This window comes from Gekko japonicus, unplaced genomic scaffold (genome assembly GCF_001447785.1).
Source record: "Gekko japonicus isolate JY-2015 unplaced genomic scaffold, Gekko_japonicus_V1.1 scaffold341, whole genome shotgun sequence".
NCBI classification, from domain to species: domain Eukaryota; kingdom Metazoa; phylum Chordata; class Lepidosauria; order Squamata; family Gekkonidae; genus Gekko; species Gekko japonicus.
The window spans coordinates 48,499-65,825 of record NW_015170898.1 but is presented as its reverse complement, the minus strand read 5'-3'; positions in this window follow the sequence as shown (position 1 = coordinate 65,825).

Here is a 17,327-nt window from a genome sequence, read left to right as displayed (position 1 = left end):
CTGGGTAGGTCATCTGTGAGACTGACACTTCTAGCTTTTGGGGGGGGACTTTGACACACTTCTCCCCTGGACACTAGGGAGGGATCTTTTCCCCCTTCCCAAAAGCCAATCTGCATACAACTTGCAGGGGAATGTATTAAAAGGAATGACAGGATTGCCCATTAGAAACAATGGGGAGAAGCTTGAAGGCCCATTTGTTTTTTTTGTTTTTAAAAAATTAAAACCCTTGGGATGCCACCCCTCCCAACAGACCAGCCAGCCAGACATCGATCTTGCATCCCTCTATGGGTCATGCATGCCTGGTGTAGGCCAGCGGCAACTAGCTAAAGCGGGTGAGAGAGCAGAGAGGATAGGAGAGAAAGGGGAGGGTGCACTGTGCCCCATCCCTTGATCACACACTTGACCAAGTCAGTGGCAACTGGATGACCTCTCCACAGGTCACAACTGATGTTAACCACAATTAAGCAAAAAATGTGGGGTTTGGTTGTAGATGCAGAATGTCTAATAGAATACACAGAAATAAACTGGAGAAAAAAGAATAGTGCAGAGGGCAGGGACACAAAATAAGAACATAAGAACATAAGAAAAACCAATGTTGGATCAGGCCAATGACTCATCTAGTCCAACACTCTTTCACACAGTGTCCAAAAATCCCAGGTGCCATCAGGAGGTCCAGCAGTGGGGCCAGGACACTAGAAGCCATCCCACTGTTGCCCCCCCCCCCAAGCACCAAGAATACAGAGCATCACTTGCCCCAAACTGGGAGTTCCTGTCTATGTTTGTTGTTGTTGTTCAGTCGCACAGTCGAGTCCGACTCTTTGCGACCACATGGACCACATCACACCAGGTCCTCCTCTCTTCCGTCATGCTCCGGAGTTTGCTTAATTTCATGTTCGTTACCTCGATAACACTGTCTAACCATCTCATCCTTTACTGTCCCCTTCTTCTTTGACCTTCAAGCTTTCCCAGCATCAGGGTCTTCTCCAGTGAGTGCTTTCTTCTCATTTGGTGGCCAAAGTATTTGAGCTTCAACTTCAGTATCTGGCCTTCCAGGGAACAGTCAGGGTTGATTTCTTTTAGGATTGACTGATTTGATCTCCTTGCAGTCCAAGAGTCTACTCTAGCACCATAATTCAAAAGAATCTATTCTTCGGCGCTCAGCCTTCTTTATAGTCCAACTCTCGCAGCGATACATGACTACTGGAAATACCATTGTTTTGACCATACAGATATTTGTTGGCAGGGTGATGTAGCTACTTTTTATTATGCTGTCTAGGTTTGCCATCGCTTTCCTCCCAAGGAGCAGGCGTCTTTTAATTTCATGCTGCTGTCACTGTCTGTGGTGATCTGGGATCCCAGGAACGTGAATTCTGTCACTACTTCCACGACTTCCCGTTCTATTTGCCAAGGAGTTATGGGGTAGTTTCCAGCCAACCTTTGTGCTCTCCTCTTTTACTCTGAACAAGAGGCTCTTTAGGTCCTCTTCACTTTCTGCCATTAGAGTGATATTGTCTGCATATCTGAGGTTGTTGATGTTTTCCCCAGCAATCTTAACTCTGGCTTCTGAATAATCCAGACTGGCATTTCGCATGATGTACTCTGCATATAAATTAAATAAGCAAGGGGAAAATATACATCCTTGTCGTACTCCTTTTCCTATGCTAAGCCAATTAGTTGTTCCATATCCTGTTCTAACTGTTGCTTCTTGACCCTTACACAGGTTTCTCAAGAGACATGTGAGGTGGTCTGGTACTCCCATCTCTTTAAGGACTTGCCATAGTTTGTTGTGATCCACACAGTCAAAGGCTTTAGCGTAGTCAATGAAGCAGAAGTAGATGTTTTTCTGGTACTCTCTTGTTTTCTCCATAATCCAGCAAATGTTGGCAATTTGATCTCTAGTTCCTCTACCTCTTCGAAACCCAGCTTGTACTTCTGGCAGTTCTCTATCCACGTACTGCTGAAGCCTAGCTTGTAGGATCTTTAGCATGACCTTGCTATCGTGTGAAATGAGTGCAATTGTGCAATAGTTTGAACATTCCTTGGCATTGCCCTTCTTTGGGATTGGAATGTATACTGACCTTTTCCAATCCTGTGGCTACTGTTGTGTTTTCCAAATTTGCTGGCACATTGAGTGCAGCACTTTAACAGCATCATCTTCTAAGACTTTGAATAGCTCAGCTGGTATACCATTACCTCCACTAGCTTTGTTGTTAGTAATGCTTTCTAAGGCCCATTTGACTTCAGATGCCAGGATGTCTGGCTCGAGGTCAGTGATTATACCGTAGTGGTTGTCAAGGACATTGAGGTCCTTCTTGTACAGTTCTTCTGTGTATTCTTGCCATCTTTTCCTAATCTCTTCTGCTTCTGTTAGGTCCCTGCCATATTTGTCCTTTACCATGGTCAGCTTTGCATGGAACGATCCCTTGATTTCTCCAGTTTTCTTGAAGAGATTTCTAGTCCTTCCCATTCTATTGTTTTCCTCTATTACTTTGCATTGTTCATTCAGGAAGGCCTCCTCATCTCTCCTTGCTGTTCTCTGGAAATCTGCATTCAGTTGGGTAAATCTTTCCTTTTCGCCTTTGCCTTTTGCTTTCCTTCTTTCCTCTGCTATTTGTAAAGCCTTATCAGACAGCCACTTTGCTTTCTTGCATTTCTTTTTCTTTGGGATAGTGGTGATTGCTGCCTCCTGTACAATGTCACGAACCTCTGTCCATAGTTCTTCAGGCATTCTATCTATCAAATCTAGTCCCTTAAACCTATTTTTCACCTCCACTGTATATTCATCAGGGATCTGATCTAGGTTACATCTGAATGGCCTAGTGCAAATTATATAGTCAATCTGATTTTGGTGTTGCCCATCTGATGATGTCCATGTGTAGAGTTGCCTCTTAGGTTGTTGGAAGAGGGTGTTCACTATGACCAGCCTGTTATCTTGACAAAACTCTGTTAGCCTTTGCCCTGCTTTATTTTGCTCTCCAAGGCCAAACTTGTCTGTTATTCCAGTTACCTTTTGACTTCCTACTTTAGCATTCCAGTCCCCTATGATGAGGAGAACATCTTCTTTTGGTGTTAGTTCTAGGAGGTGTTGTAGGTCTTCATAGAACCGGTCCACTTCAGCCTCTTCTGGGTCAGTGGTTCGGGCATAGACTTGAGTTACTGTGATGTTGAATGGTTTGCCTTGGATTCGGACCGAAATCATTCTGTCATTTTTGAGATTGTATCCCATTACTGCCTTTTGCACTCTCTTGTTGACTATAAAGGCCACACCCCTTTTTCTATGGGATTCTTGGCCACAGTAGTAGATATAATGGTCTTATGAGTTAAATTCGCCCATTCCTGTCCACTTTAGTTTACTGGTTCCCAAGATGTCGATATTCAGTCTTGCCATCTCAGTTTTGACCACGTCAAGCTTACCCATAAGCTTACCTTGATTCATAGATCTTACATTCCAGGTTCCTATGCAATATTGTTCTTTGCAGCATCAGACATTCCTTTCACCATCAGACACATCCACAGCTGAGCGTCCTTTCGGCTTTGGCCCAGCCACTTCACTCTTTCTGGGGTTACTTGTACTTGCCCTCTGCAATTTCCCAGTGGCCCTTCATGGTATAACCTACAGCCTCATCAAACCACGCAAGCTCCCTCACCACGTCAAAGCAGTGATCCATGAGGGAGTGATCCTGTCTATACATTGTGGCTAATAGCCACTGATGGACTTCTGCTCCATATGTTTATCTAATTCCCTCTTGAAGCTGTCCATGCTTGTAGCCACCACCACCTCCTGTGGCAGTGAATTCCATGTGTTAACCACTCTTTGGGTGAAGAAGTACTTTCTTTTATCTGTTCTAACAGGACTGCTCAGCAATTTCATTGAGTGCCCACAAGTTCTTGCATTGTGAGAAAAGTAGAAAAGTACTTCTTTCTCAACCTGTTCTATCCCATGCATAATCTTGTAAACCTTGATCATGTCACTCCTCAGCCGTCGTTTCTCCAAGCAAAAGAGCCCCAAGTGTTTTAACCTTTCTTCATAGGGAAAGTGTTCCAACCCTTTTATCATTCGAGTTGCCCTTTTCTGCACTTTTTCCAATGCTATAATATCCTTTTCGCGTTGTGGTGACCAGAACTGTACACAGTACTCCAAATGAGGTCGCACCATTGATTTATACAGGGGCATTATGATACTGGCTGATTTGTTTTCAATTCCCTTCCTAATAATCCTGAGCATAGTGTTGGCCTTTTTTATTGCAGTTGCACACTGTCTCGACATTTTCATTGAGTTATCTACTACAACTCCAAAATCTCTCTCTTGGTGAGTCTCTGCCAGTTCTGACCCCATCAATGTATATTTATAGTTAGGATTTCTGGCTCCAATGTGCATCACTTTGCACTTGGCCACATTGAACCCCATTTGCCACATTGACGCCCACTCTCCCATCTTTGACAGTCCTCCCTGGTTCCCACCACCCTGAACAACTTTGTGTCATCTGCAAATTTAGCCACTTCACTACTTACACCCAACTCCAAATCATTAATAAACAAGTTAAAAAGCATCAGACTGAGTACTGATCCCTGTGGTATCCAGGGCCGGCTCGCCCGCTAGGCGAGCTAGGTGCTCGCCTAGGGCGCGCCGGCTCTCAGGGGCACCAAATTGCGCCCCACTGCCCCCGTAACTGGGCGCCCGCCCCTCTCACGCGCGCTCTCTGTCTGCCGCGACTCAAGGGAGGGAACCAGGGGAGGGAGGAAGGAAGGAAGGAGGTGAGGAGGCAGAGGGTGCCAAGGTACTACAGCCCCGCGGCCTGCTTGCTGCCTGCCTGCCCCGCCCTGAGAAGGGGCTTCAAAAGAGGCTGCCAATGATGCCGGCTGAGGGAGAGAAAAATGACGGAGGGGGGCGGCGTTTCGCGGCCTGTGGTGAGTGACGCTTCTCCCCTCCTCGTTTTCCCTCCGCTGGGATCAGGGGTGCCTCGGCCGGTGAAGCGGTAGCACCCAGGGGCCCGCTAGGCAGTCTCTCCGCGCCTTCTCCGTCCTCCTCTGCTGCTCGGGTCTCGTTCGAGGGAGGGAGCCCCTCGCCGGTCCCAGCAGGTACAGTCCTCCAGCCGTCGGGAGAGGCATGGCTGCAGCCGCCCAACCCTGGCCCTGGCCAAGTGAACAGTTCCCTGGAGAGCGGCCAAAGGCGCGGAGGATAGGGCGGGAGCGCTTCCCTCCCTGCGCGGCCAGAGGACAGCAGGCGGGCACCTCCAGCTCCCCCTCTCTCCCTCCGCCACGCCACTTGGAGAGCTGCACTCGACTCAGGGCGCCCCAACAGCATGCCTCTCGAGGCGCCTCCCTCCCTCCCTCCGGCTCCGGGGAAGAAGCAGGGGGCGCAGTGGCTTGCGCACAGCCTCCCCCCCAAACCCAGCTGTCCAGGCCCAGGGAAGGGAGGGGACCCGCACCCAAATACAGCCGCCGTCCTCAGGCCCGCCCGAGCGCCTCCCTCCCTCCCTTCCTCCGGCTCCAGCCTCTGGGGAAAAAGCAGGGGGCACAGTGGCTTGCGCACAGCCTCCCCCCCAAACCCAGCTGTTCAGGCCCAGGGAGGGGAGGGGACCCGCACCAAACACTGCCGCCGCCCTCAGGCCCGCCCGAGCGCCTCCCGCCCTCCCTTCCTCCGGCTCCGGGGAAGAAGCAGGGGGCGCAGTGGCTTGCGCGCAGCCTCCCCCTCCAAACCCAGCTACCCAGGCCCAGGGAGGGGACCCGCGCACGGTGGCGGCAGGGAGGAGGCGGCAAAAGGGAGATCTCCAGGCCCCACCGGGAGGTTGGCATCTGCGCTCTGCCTAGGGCACAGAAACACCTCGGGCCAGCCCTGGTGGTACCTCACTGCTTACCACCCTCCACTGAGAAAATTGCCCATTTATACTCATTCTCTGTTTCCTATTAATTAGCCAGTTTTTTATCCACAAGAAGACTTGTCCTTTTATCCCATGACTATTGAGACTTAGGAGCCTTTGATGAGAAACTTGATCAAAAACTTTCTGGAAGTTAAGTTATACAACATCTATTGGGTCCCCCTTGTCCACATGTGTGTTCACGCCCTCAAAAAACACTAAAACGTTAGTGAGACAAGATCTTCCCTTACAGAACCCATGCTGAGTCTGCCTCAATAGTTTTTGTTCATCAATGTGCCTACTAATTCTTTCATTAATAACAGTTTCCACCAACTTACCCGGTATCGATGTCAGACTGACTGGCCTGTAATTTCCCGGATCTCCTCTGGAACCCTTTTTAAAGATGGGAGTGACATTAGCTACTTTCCAGTCCTCAGGAATGGAGGCAAATGTTAATGAAAGATTGCATATTTTTGTCAGGAGATCCACAAGTTCACATTTCAGTTCTTTCAGAACTCTCAGATGTATGCCATCTGGGCCTGGTGATTTATCAGTTTTTAAGTGGTCTATCAGTTGTAGGATCTCCTCTCTCGTCACCTCAATCTGATTTAGAAGTTAACCTTAGAGGCTCGACTGCTTGGATTCTCTGGAGTAAGCTACAGTGAGCTGTTAGTGCAGAAAGGGCCTTAGTACTTCATCTGTTTTGCCTGTGTGCCAGTGCATTAAATTCCTGTCCATGGTTGCTGCCTCTACCCCAGGCTAGCCCATTACTGGGGGGGGGGGGGGGGGAGAGACACCTTGCTTCCAGCAGACATTCCAGCAGACAGTATTTTTCTGCCTGCCTAACATGTTCCGGATATAACTCTTCCTGCACCTAGAAAAACTGGGGAGAAAGATCAAAACCTAGTCATTTCCTGGCTTTTCAGTTTTCAATCTGTAGTGGTTGTTTGTGGGGAATAGTGATCCCCAAACCTGCACTTACAATCTCAAGTGGTACCATCCAGAAAATGAAAATGTGAGGTAGAGATATTATGTTAGAACATTTCTCATAGTTCTTAGTGATGAACAGTCTGATACAGATACTTGCAGGGTCTTTTTTTAAAAATCGCAAACAATAATTATGGATTTGACTCTGTGTGTTGGTTCTAAGAACTTGCCCATATGTAGAGGAGGAAATAGAATTTGGGTGTTTCCTACTCAGGTTATATCACAATCAGATGATATCACAATCTGTTCACAGATACTGCAGTTCTAATGGAAATAAAGGATTGAGGATGAAGCTGTCTATTCTACCCCAAGTAAATAATATATAGAATGCTATAATCAATTATGGGTCACTTACATTTTGTAAGTCCTAGTATGAAATGTTAGGTTTGGCTACAAATGCAGTAATTTTAGGACATGTTAGTTTCCATTCATAAAGACACAGTCTTTTCAAAAACCATTAGGACACAAAAGGACACAAATCTCCTCTTCTTAACTTATTATGCAAAGTAATTTTCTGGAGAATCCACGGGAAAAAGCCATACAATCAATACATTTACATTATTTATAGAAATCATTGGGGTTGTTTGCCATAAAGAAATTGGAGAGGACAGTTTTAAAAATTACGGGAATTAAATGAAATCAGGCTCTGTGAATTATCCATGAGCTTGAGGTTAATATAATCAATACTTCAGCCATTACAGGCTGACGTTACATCTCAAGACCATTTTCTAACTTAATAAGATTAGAAATAATAAACCGGTATTATTCTCCGTGAATTGGGGCCTCTGACCTAGTAATTTAATGACTTCATTACTGTGACCATGAAATGCAGAAAGCTCCAGCATGCTGAATGTAATCATGTCTTTGCTTTGTCCAAATGAAAATGGCACAATTAAAAAAAAAGTTTTCAGTGGGAATGAAAAACAAAATAAACTTGCATAATATCCTTATTGGAATATGACTTCCCTGTTGCTTTACGGTAATTCTACAGTGCCAACTTATTTTCACTCTGCTTGGAGAAACTGTCTGCATATGGTCCATCATTTTCCAGTGATATCATGGGATATGAACACTGAAGTCTTATTCTTCCACAGTATTTGCATTACTTGCTGGGTGGGTTCATGTCTGACTATAAATCTTTCTGCTATTTCAGGATCAGAAAGACACAATTGTTCTCAGAGCACTAGAGTACAGTCAGGATCCAGATTTCAGCAATGTCATTATAAACTTATGAGGTCAAAGGTCAAGATCACAAGATAGAATTCTCCTCCAAATGTTTCTGCTGTTAATGTAAATGTAATGTAATGGCTCAAATAAATGGCATAGTGTCAATGCACACTTGTGTCTTGAAAGCAGAGCTGTCTTGAATGCAGTTTCCAACCAGTAATTAGGATCCATGTAAATAGTCTCTGATCCTGATGACTACTTAGAATAAGGAACAAGGAGACTAAAGGATGATATTCAGAGTGTATTTTCCTATACCTGGGGCCATAGGCTTTGCTTCTGAGGACATGTGGATTTTGATATATTTATTGTTTTATTTGTATACTCAGAGAGGGAGAATACCAAATTACCACCTTAACATGCATTGAGATTTTACTCAGATTTGTTCTGTGGGAGCTCTTCAGTATTGTTATGTCCCAAATCATTATTGCATTTGAGTAAAATTTACTGTGGTTTCACATTCCCATCTGTAACTGTAACAGATTGGAATGAAATCCTCAGGTGTTGTAGTTCTTATCCCCAGGATCAAATTGCAGACAGAAACAAGAATGGGGCCTTGTTTTTCTGGCCACTGAAATTTCTGCCTTGCAGAGAGGCTTAGAAGCATGGTGGGGAATTATTCTTTTATCCTCTCCCACTGCTAGGGTTGCCAGGTCTTACCTTCCTGCCAGTGGGGGGAACTTCGCCCCTATCTGGGAGCTTCTGCTGCGAATTTACCATAGAGTTTTGCCCAAAACCTATAGTGTCGCTGTGGGACGTCAGTGGCGTGATGACGTCACCTCCAAGTGACATCATCACAACACATTTGGGGGCATTTGTGAGCAGGGAAAAGCCGCAAAAAACAGAGAACCCCCCGCCTGGGGGCTCGCAACCCTACACACTGCTGGGATCCTGGTGTGTGTGTGTGTGTGGGAGGGGGTTGGAGGCCTACTTTAAACAACTACAGCAGTGGTCCCCAACCTTTTTGAGCCTGCAACCACCTTTGGAATTCTGACAAAGAGTGGTGGGCATAAGCACAAAATGGCTGCCACAGGAGATGGAGCCAACCACAACATATCAGGAAGTGAGCTTATACACAGCTCTAATAAGTAACACTTCAACATTTCACCCAGAAGTTCTGCATAAAAGGATGCCTTTTAAAATGTACCTGGAAATTGCAAAGAAGATCGTGTAAGCCGTTCTCCAGTGGGTGCGAACAGCATGGGAAGTACCACCTGGAACTGTGTTGATTCCATCTTTGGACTTATGATATCAGATGTTGATTGAGCACCGTTGTTTTTAAATATTGATGTTTTATTATGTATGATATGTTTTAAGTTATGATGTGTATTATGTTTTAATTATGGCATGGTTATTACCTTGCCCTTGTTAGCCGCCCTGAGCCCGTTGGGGAGGGCGGGATACAAATATGAAAAATAAATGGACTTCCAGATGATAGCGGCATGCTCACGGACTCACCTCCCAGACCTCCCGGGGGTGTCTCCGTGCTCCGGTGGAAGGAGGGGGCGAGCAGGCTTGTAACCCCCCCCCAGGGGCCCGGTGAAGGGACCCTGGCCAAGGAGCTTTGAGGGGTAGCCTCTTCGATGGTGGAATGCCAGAGAATCGAGGCTCCCCTTTGCTCCAGTGGTTCTTCCAGCCAAGAGACCGAATGGTACAAGTGAAGCTAACCGGGTCAAGCGCAGGAGATCGGGCTTGAAAAATGATAAAAGAAGCAGGGTTGGAAGACCAACTGTGAACGTGAGTCAACTGAGAAATGATTTTTAAAAGAAAAGGCGGTCCCTACCCTACTCCGTGGAATGGGAAAAGCGAGCAGGAGGGGGACGCTTCCCATGCGCATAAACTGTTGAGCGAGGGGGGGGGGAGCAGAAACACGCAAAATTGCCCAGAAGTACTTACCCAATTGAGCTAAGCAGTTAAGCGCATATTCAGAGACTTCAAAAAAAAATCCGAAAGTAAACAAACGGGGAAAAAGATGGCGGGGAAGAGGGACAGAGACAAAGAGAAACTTTTAAAAACGAAACCAGAGTCCCCAAAGGGCAAGGATGGCGAGTCAGGATCAGAGTCCCAGGGCTCTGTATGGGTGTGGGCAACTCTGCATGGTCAGAACAGTCCCTGGCATGCGGCACATCCCCCTCCCCACGGTGCTCCAGCAGCGGCGGTAGTGGCCCCGGGCGGTTGGCCTCTGCTGTGGCTGGTGACAGTGGTGAAGCTGGTCAATGTGCCTGCACAGGACCTGTCCACTGTTGGTAGAGATCTCATATGAGAGGGAGCCGGTGACTCTGATGACCTTGGCAGGAAGCCAGGCAGGACTTTAACAGTCACTTTAATTTTATTGGGGGTGTCCTGGGGCAAGTGAAGTACCTGGTGTGGTTGGACGGAGGTGGTGTGCAGTTCTGTGGCATGCACAGACTCCAGATGGGTGGACTGTTGCCTCTGGGTCCCCTTGGAACAGCAGGCACGGGCGATATGACCAACCTTTCCATAGCTTAAACATGTGGCATCTTGGAAATGGCAGGATCTCTGCTCATGGGGGTCCCCACAGCTGGCACAGGGTGTCGAGGTGGCAGGTTCGCCGGTACCAGCTGTGGCGTGTGTGCGAGTGCCGTGGCAGGCTGGGTGATGTATTTTCAGGACCTTCTTGTCCTCATCAGAGGTGTGCATGTGGTGGGCTGTGGTGTTGGGTCTCCATGAAGATGGCAGGCTCAGTGCTTGGCGGACCTCCTTGGTGAACTGGTTGGCAGCTTCTGCGGAGAGCGCTTCTTCAAGCAGGTCCTTGAACGTGGGGTTCCTCTTAGCTATGAGCCATCATTGGATCTGCTTCTCCTGAAGTCCGCACACCAGTTGGTCGCGGAGTGCTTCCTCAAGGTCGTGGAAGTTGCAATGTCGGGCGGCACACTGGAGGGCCATAATGTAGGTCATGATCGACTCACCCGTGACCTGGTTCCTCATGTGGAATGCGTGGCGGGCCGTGATGATGGAGGGCATCGACATGAAGGGTTCCTGCAGCCAGTCTATAATCGTTTGGTAAGGAGTGTTTCATAGCTCCACTGGAGCTAGCAGTGTGTGGGTGATCTTGAACGTTGAGCAGCCACAGACCCGGAAGAAGGTGGTGCACGTCTTCTCACCCTTAGTGATTTCAGAGGACTTGAGGAAAAACTTGAAGCAAGAAATGTAGGAGTCCCAGTCCTCAGCAGTGGCATCAAATGCATCGAAGTGTCCTGGAGTGGCAGCCATGGTCCCGGTTGTGGTGCAATGTGTGTGGCACTGGAGCTCGGTGCACGGTGTGGTGCGGTTAGGCTCTAGGCTCGCTCAACAGGATCCCACATTTGTCGCCAGTGTTAAATACTGGGTTCAAGATGCATTGCACCCAACCCCCAATTATAGGCTATTTACATAACATTAGTTTCTCATTGGTCACCTCCAGAGTCCTGGTGGGCTATTGTTCTAGAGCTTCAAGCTCAGCCAGTCTCTGGTACCCAGTCCCCTGTCTGTTCCTCCTGAGAAGCCTTATAGGGCTTCTCATCTAGCCCCTGCTAGCCTAAGGAGGTCATTACAGCCTGTTCCCTGCCCCACCTTTCTAAAGGAACCTTCCTGACTCCCATAAGCAGTGAGAAATTGGCTGTTACGTGTGGCAGGTCCTGCTGTTTCTCTGCTGCCCTTGTTGACTCATGCCTTGCTGCCAGCACTTGGAGGCTGGCTGCTGGATGGTCTCCGGCTATGGATGGGCACAGACCGGCTCATGAATGAAAGTTCAACACAAATTTTGTCCGGTTTGTGGCTCATGAAGCAATATCCATGAACTGAACGAACTTCCATTAATTTTATGCAGTTCATGGCAGTTCATCAACAGCAGAAAGCTGGGATTTAAATGGTTCCAAACTATTTTAACCCATGCTTTCTGATCTTCACAAAAACAGCTGAACAATTGGGAGCTACTGCTTTCTGCTCTCCACTGCTTTTGGCGGCAAGCGGAAAGCAGGGGGGTAAATGGCTCAGAGCCTTGTAAGCTCCCCATTTCAGTTTCCCACCACTTTTTGTGGGGAGCAGAAAGCAGGGGTTTAAACTTTAAATGGCTCATGAACTGATATGAACTGGTTTGGTTTGTGAACTAGTGTATTGGTTCATGGTTTGGTTCATGGTTTGGCCATGAACCATGAACTGAATCACAAAAATATGGTTTGTGCCCATCCCTATCCCTGGCCTCCTGCGTTGGGTGTTTAGCAGGGACCTGGCATGCCACGACATCCTCTCCACTGGGGCTTTCTTATCAGGCTGCCTTTTTACAGATGCCTCTATCAGCCCTTCTCAGCTGGCTGCTGACTTCCCTAGGTTTGGGGATTGCAGCAAGTCAGGAAGCTGTTTTTGCCTTTGTAGTCTTCCCTTGATGGCTCCCCTGGCATTGTCTGGAGGCCTCTGTCTACTTGGAAGTAAGTGTGGGGATGGGAGGTCTGACCCCAGAGGCAACCATATGGGAAAAAGGCTTTCTAATTCAAGACAACCACAAAACAATTGTCTTGAGGAGCCAAAGGCTCTTCTATAGAGTTCTGTTTACATGCCTTTGAAATGACAAGAGAGATGTAAATGTAGTTTGCTCTAGAAGGTTACTCCATAACAGTGGGGCAGCCACAGTAAAAGCCCAAGAATGGGAAACCACAGAACACACCCTTGCAGAGGTCAGAAACCAAAAGGCATTGAAAGCTGCCACAGTCTTTCAGGCATCCAGGGAGTACCAAAGCATCAGACTTTGGCACTATGGCCAAGGGCTAGGGCATTTTGTTGCCATGCTGAAAAGATTTTCAAGATTCAAGAATCCCTTGGTCATGTACTGGATGGCTACCTACAGTCTGCCTACCTGTAAAGGAGCTGAAATCCATTGGGCAACCAAACTGAAAGACAGCTAGCATAGAGGCTGGCTACATCTCTTCCTCTTGTACCATGTGCCATAGCAACTGGTCCACTTGTGTAATGCTAACATGATGATCAAATCTGAAGTGGTAATTTTATAAAGGATTTGTCCAATTCCCCCCAATCCACAGAGCAGTACAGAAAAAAAATCTACCAGACTGTTTCCAGACAGCTATACAAATGCAGCATTTCAGTTTTGAGATAGTAGGAGAAAATGATGTTAATTCAAATTGACTTTGATTCAGTTATTCTGCTTGTAAAATATCTTTATAGGATCCATTGCATCTCTTTAGAAACAGTCTTCAGACTAAATCCATGTGAATGTTGAATTCATGCACACAAATACATTGTGCCAAGTGATTTTCCATTATCTTTGAAAGGAACATAACCTGACTAGTAAAAACATCAGGAAACATGAAAGATTTATTTCATATGAAGAAACATCCATAGCTGGCAGCAGCTGAAATGTCTTTTCTTGCAAACAAGATAATGTATGTGGGCAATGCCATTAATGGTAGTGGAATTCCTGGAATTCCTGGACCCAAAAGATATTTTACATTAGATACTGTATACTATGAAAGTATAACTGTAGCAAACAGGTAGCTGAAAACTAAAAAGCTAAGTCATTATCTCAACACTTGCCTGATTCTTGGATACTTGTGTGATGTAGTGGTTAAACACTGGAGAGGAATTCGTCTGATAGGAGGGCTATACATAAGGGATGGTTCTTAATTTAAGGGTATTGGAGGGTTTTTTTTGCCATTTAAAAATGTAAGTTGTGTTCTTTAATATCAGAGTTAAAGCTAGTTGTGTTAGGGAATATCTGATGGCTGGTTCCTTGATTTAAGAGTTGCATGTGGTTTCTAAGCTGCAGAGTGAGTCTCACTGTTTAAGTGGTTATTTTTACTCATTTTCACTGGTTTTACATTTCTCAGTGTAGCTTCTTCTTCACTCAGCCAATTACCATGAAGTTCTCAGAGGCTGCACTTCTAACTGCAGGGACTCTTCTCAAATTTCAGACAGACAGCAGGAAGTATCTATATGCAACATGTAGCTTGTGCACCAGGGAAGCATAATCAATTGCATACACATCCTATGTGAACAGTGTATTTATAGAGATGTTTGAACACCCACCAGTTTAGCTCACATCCTGTTCCCCCGTCACTATCAGACAGACAGTTAATCAACAGACTGTTTGGCATTAGTTGCTGTAGATTTTCTGGGTTGTGTGGCCATCGTCTTGGCACTGTAGAACCTGACGTTTCGCCAGTAGCTGTGACTGGCATCCTCAGAGGTATAACACAGAAAGATGGAGTACTTTCTGTGTCAAGGTGTTTGGCAGTTCACAACCCATTCATGCTTGTTTGGCAGGAATAGGCTAGGAATAGTCATCAGATACTAATCCTTCTGATTATCTGCTGGGGGAGGGTTTTTTTTGGGGGGGGGGTGAAACAAGAAATTTGCTGGAATCTCAGCCTGAAATTTTGTTGTCGCAGTAAGGGGATCAGGTGAGGGAATCATAGGCATCAGCTGGGTGTAGGCTTCTGACTTACAGCCACCCCAAATATTGCTGATTCCCGCTAATGCTGAGACATACTGACATTGGAGATTGGTGTTTGATCTCCAACTTCACTGGCTCCCAGTCTTGCTGGGATGCGACAACTGAGAAGTGTGTGGATCAAAAGCCCATTCCAGCTTAGCTAGGAATAAACTTCTGACTCCTCCCCAAGAGTTGCATCCAAGCAAGGAAAAGATATAATTGCTCCAGGAGTGGAAAAAAACCCATAGCCAAGCTCTTCTGCATCCCTATGCTACTGCAACTTTTCCAGCACATACACAGAACTTCCCTGTCCCCAAGGGCTACTTCAGCCAGTTCAGTGGAAAATAAAGCTCTTTGCATTCAAAGAAAAATGTGTGTAGAACACACTGAAGTGAATGGGGAATTCTGCCCATGCAGAAATCCATCTAGCCTTTTCACTAAGTTTTGTCCAACTCCTTATTACAGCCCCCATCACAGATGGCTTTTGTCCATGCAGGTCTCATAAGCCTCAGCATAACATTCTGGGTGCTCAGAGGGGAATTCCTCCTTTCTTTTTCACCAGTGGAAAAGTTGATAGGAGCCAACCCACACATCTCTAAACTTGGACAATAATAAACTCTGTAAAAAGGTGACAATATATCATCGTTACAGGAAGGCTTTGATCCTAAAACTCAAGGCTGCATCCATGCATTGTTGGATTTTGTGCTATAGCAATAATTTGCTGCTGAATTTCCTTGTGTAGACAAGCCAAGTAAATGACTGCTATAATGCAGTGAAGGTGTAATATCCCATAGACTCAGAGAGCAATCCAAACAGTTCTACTCAGAAACTTACTTAGATCTATTCAGTGGTGCTTATTCCCAGAAAGTGTTTTCAGGATGGAATCATGAGAATCCCATTAGACTGGCTCCCAACTCCCAGAAAAACTGTCCCTACATAAAAAGATTTGCTTCAATAACAGAAATATTTATTTCAGCCACAAGAGAAAAAAACCTGTATTATTGCTATTGAACTAAACACAGAATTAGGGGAACCACTGACAGCTTGATCAAATAAACTGTTGTCTGGTTAAAATTCTGACACAATAACATTATTTATTTCTCTCCTCCTTGCTGGCGGGCTGATGCCCATTCTAGAATGTGGCACGATTAAAAAGCCACCAAACCTTGCATGGTTTGAAGCTGGGGAACATGGCTCAGTGTTCTGCAAATGCTTTCGGCATCTCACACAATACCCTTTCCTTTAGTATGAGAGACCTGTCTCTGGTTAATGTCGCTACAACAGCCTGTTAAGAACGTTACTACAAATTACAGTCTGGATCATTCCAAACTGAAAATAGACTTCTTTCATCTTCCAGATGGCTGTCTGATTGGGAACTGGGCAGGATCACATTTCAGGTTGTGACTTAATGATTCGGGACAGTATTTATGGTTATTACCTGACAGAGGGCACCGAAGAAAATTAAAGCACAGCCCCATGCTTCATTTATGACAAAAAAACAAATTCTTGACAGTTTGGTATATTAAAGGTGGCATCTTTAGCTCAGGGCAAAACCCAGGCATACCTCCACATTTAAAGCAGACCTGCCAAGCACTGCCATTAGAGTCGAGCAAGGCAAAATTAGCCATCACTTCCTTGATTTATATGTATCCCTCGGAAACACTCTGGGGCTTCCCTTGAAGTTGGCCTTCCACGCACAAGATACAAATATGAGTGAGAGCTTTCCAGGGAGACAAATAACATAATTACACAAGGCCTTTTTGTTTGGTCCAGGATTCTCTTGTCTGAAATAATATTTCTAAGGTATATTTTTGACCTGGTTATTGAGAGTCCCTTGGACTGCAAGAAGAACAAATCAGTCAATCCTCAAAGAAATCAACCCTGACTGTTCCCTGGAAGGCCAGATAATGAAACTGAAGCTCAAATACTTTGGCCACCAAATGAGAAGGGAGCACTCACTGGAGAAGACCCTGATGCTTGGAAAGATTGAAGGTCAAAGAAGACGGGGACGGCAAAGGATGAGATGGTTAGACAGTGTCATCGATGCAACGAACATGAAGTTGAGCCAACTTCAGAGGACGGCAGAAGACCGGAAGGCCTGGAGAGAGCTCGTCCATGGGGTCGCGAAGAGTCGGACTCGACTGTGCGACTGAACAACAACAACAAAATGGTCAGAAGAAAACATGGGGTAATTGAGGTTACTAATTGTTATGGATGTATATTTTAGTATGTAATTTTGTGGCAAGTATGGTATCATTTGGGGAAGGGAAATGGAACAAGAGCAGGGAAGGCAGAGCAATTGGGCTTAATTAAATTGAAACCATGGGCATGGTCCCTAACTGTAAACTGGTCTCATGATCAGAAATGAAAAACAAAACAAAACAAAAACATATCAGGATTGTGATTTCTAATTTTTCAGTGGCTATTCCCCATCATGCTTTCAAGCAGAATGAATGGGGGGGGGGGAGAGAGGATGAATTCGTACAAATGATATAGCTCTAAGGTGCATGCAAATCAGCTTCATGCTGCAAGACTTCCTAATAAAACAAAATAAATGGGCTTTAGTGGTGTAGAGAAATATGGGAGGGGGGGCCTCTGGAAAATGATAATGACCAGTGAACTAAAATAGGTGCTTTTAGAGATTGATTACTGAAATACTGCTGTAATTAAGTATATTTGGGGTTTTTTTTCTTCGAGAGAAATATATTGTACCATCTGTTGAATATTACTGGAAGACTGCAATCTGGGTATACTTAAGACACATTTCCCCCCATGAGGTGGAGATGAGATTTCTGAAGGACGTGGACAAACTA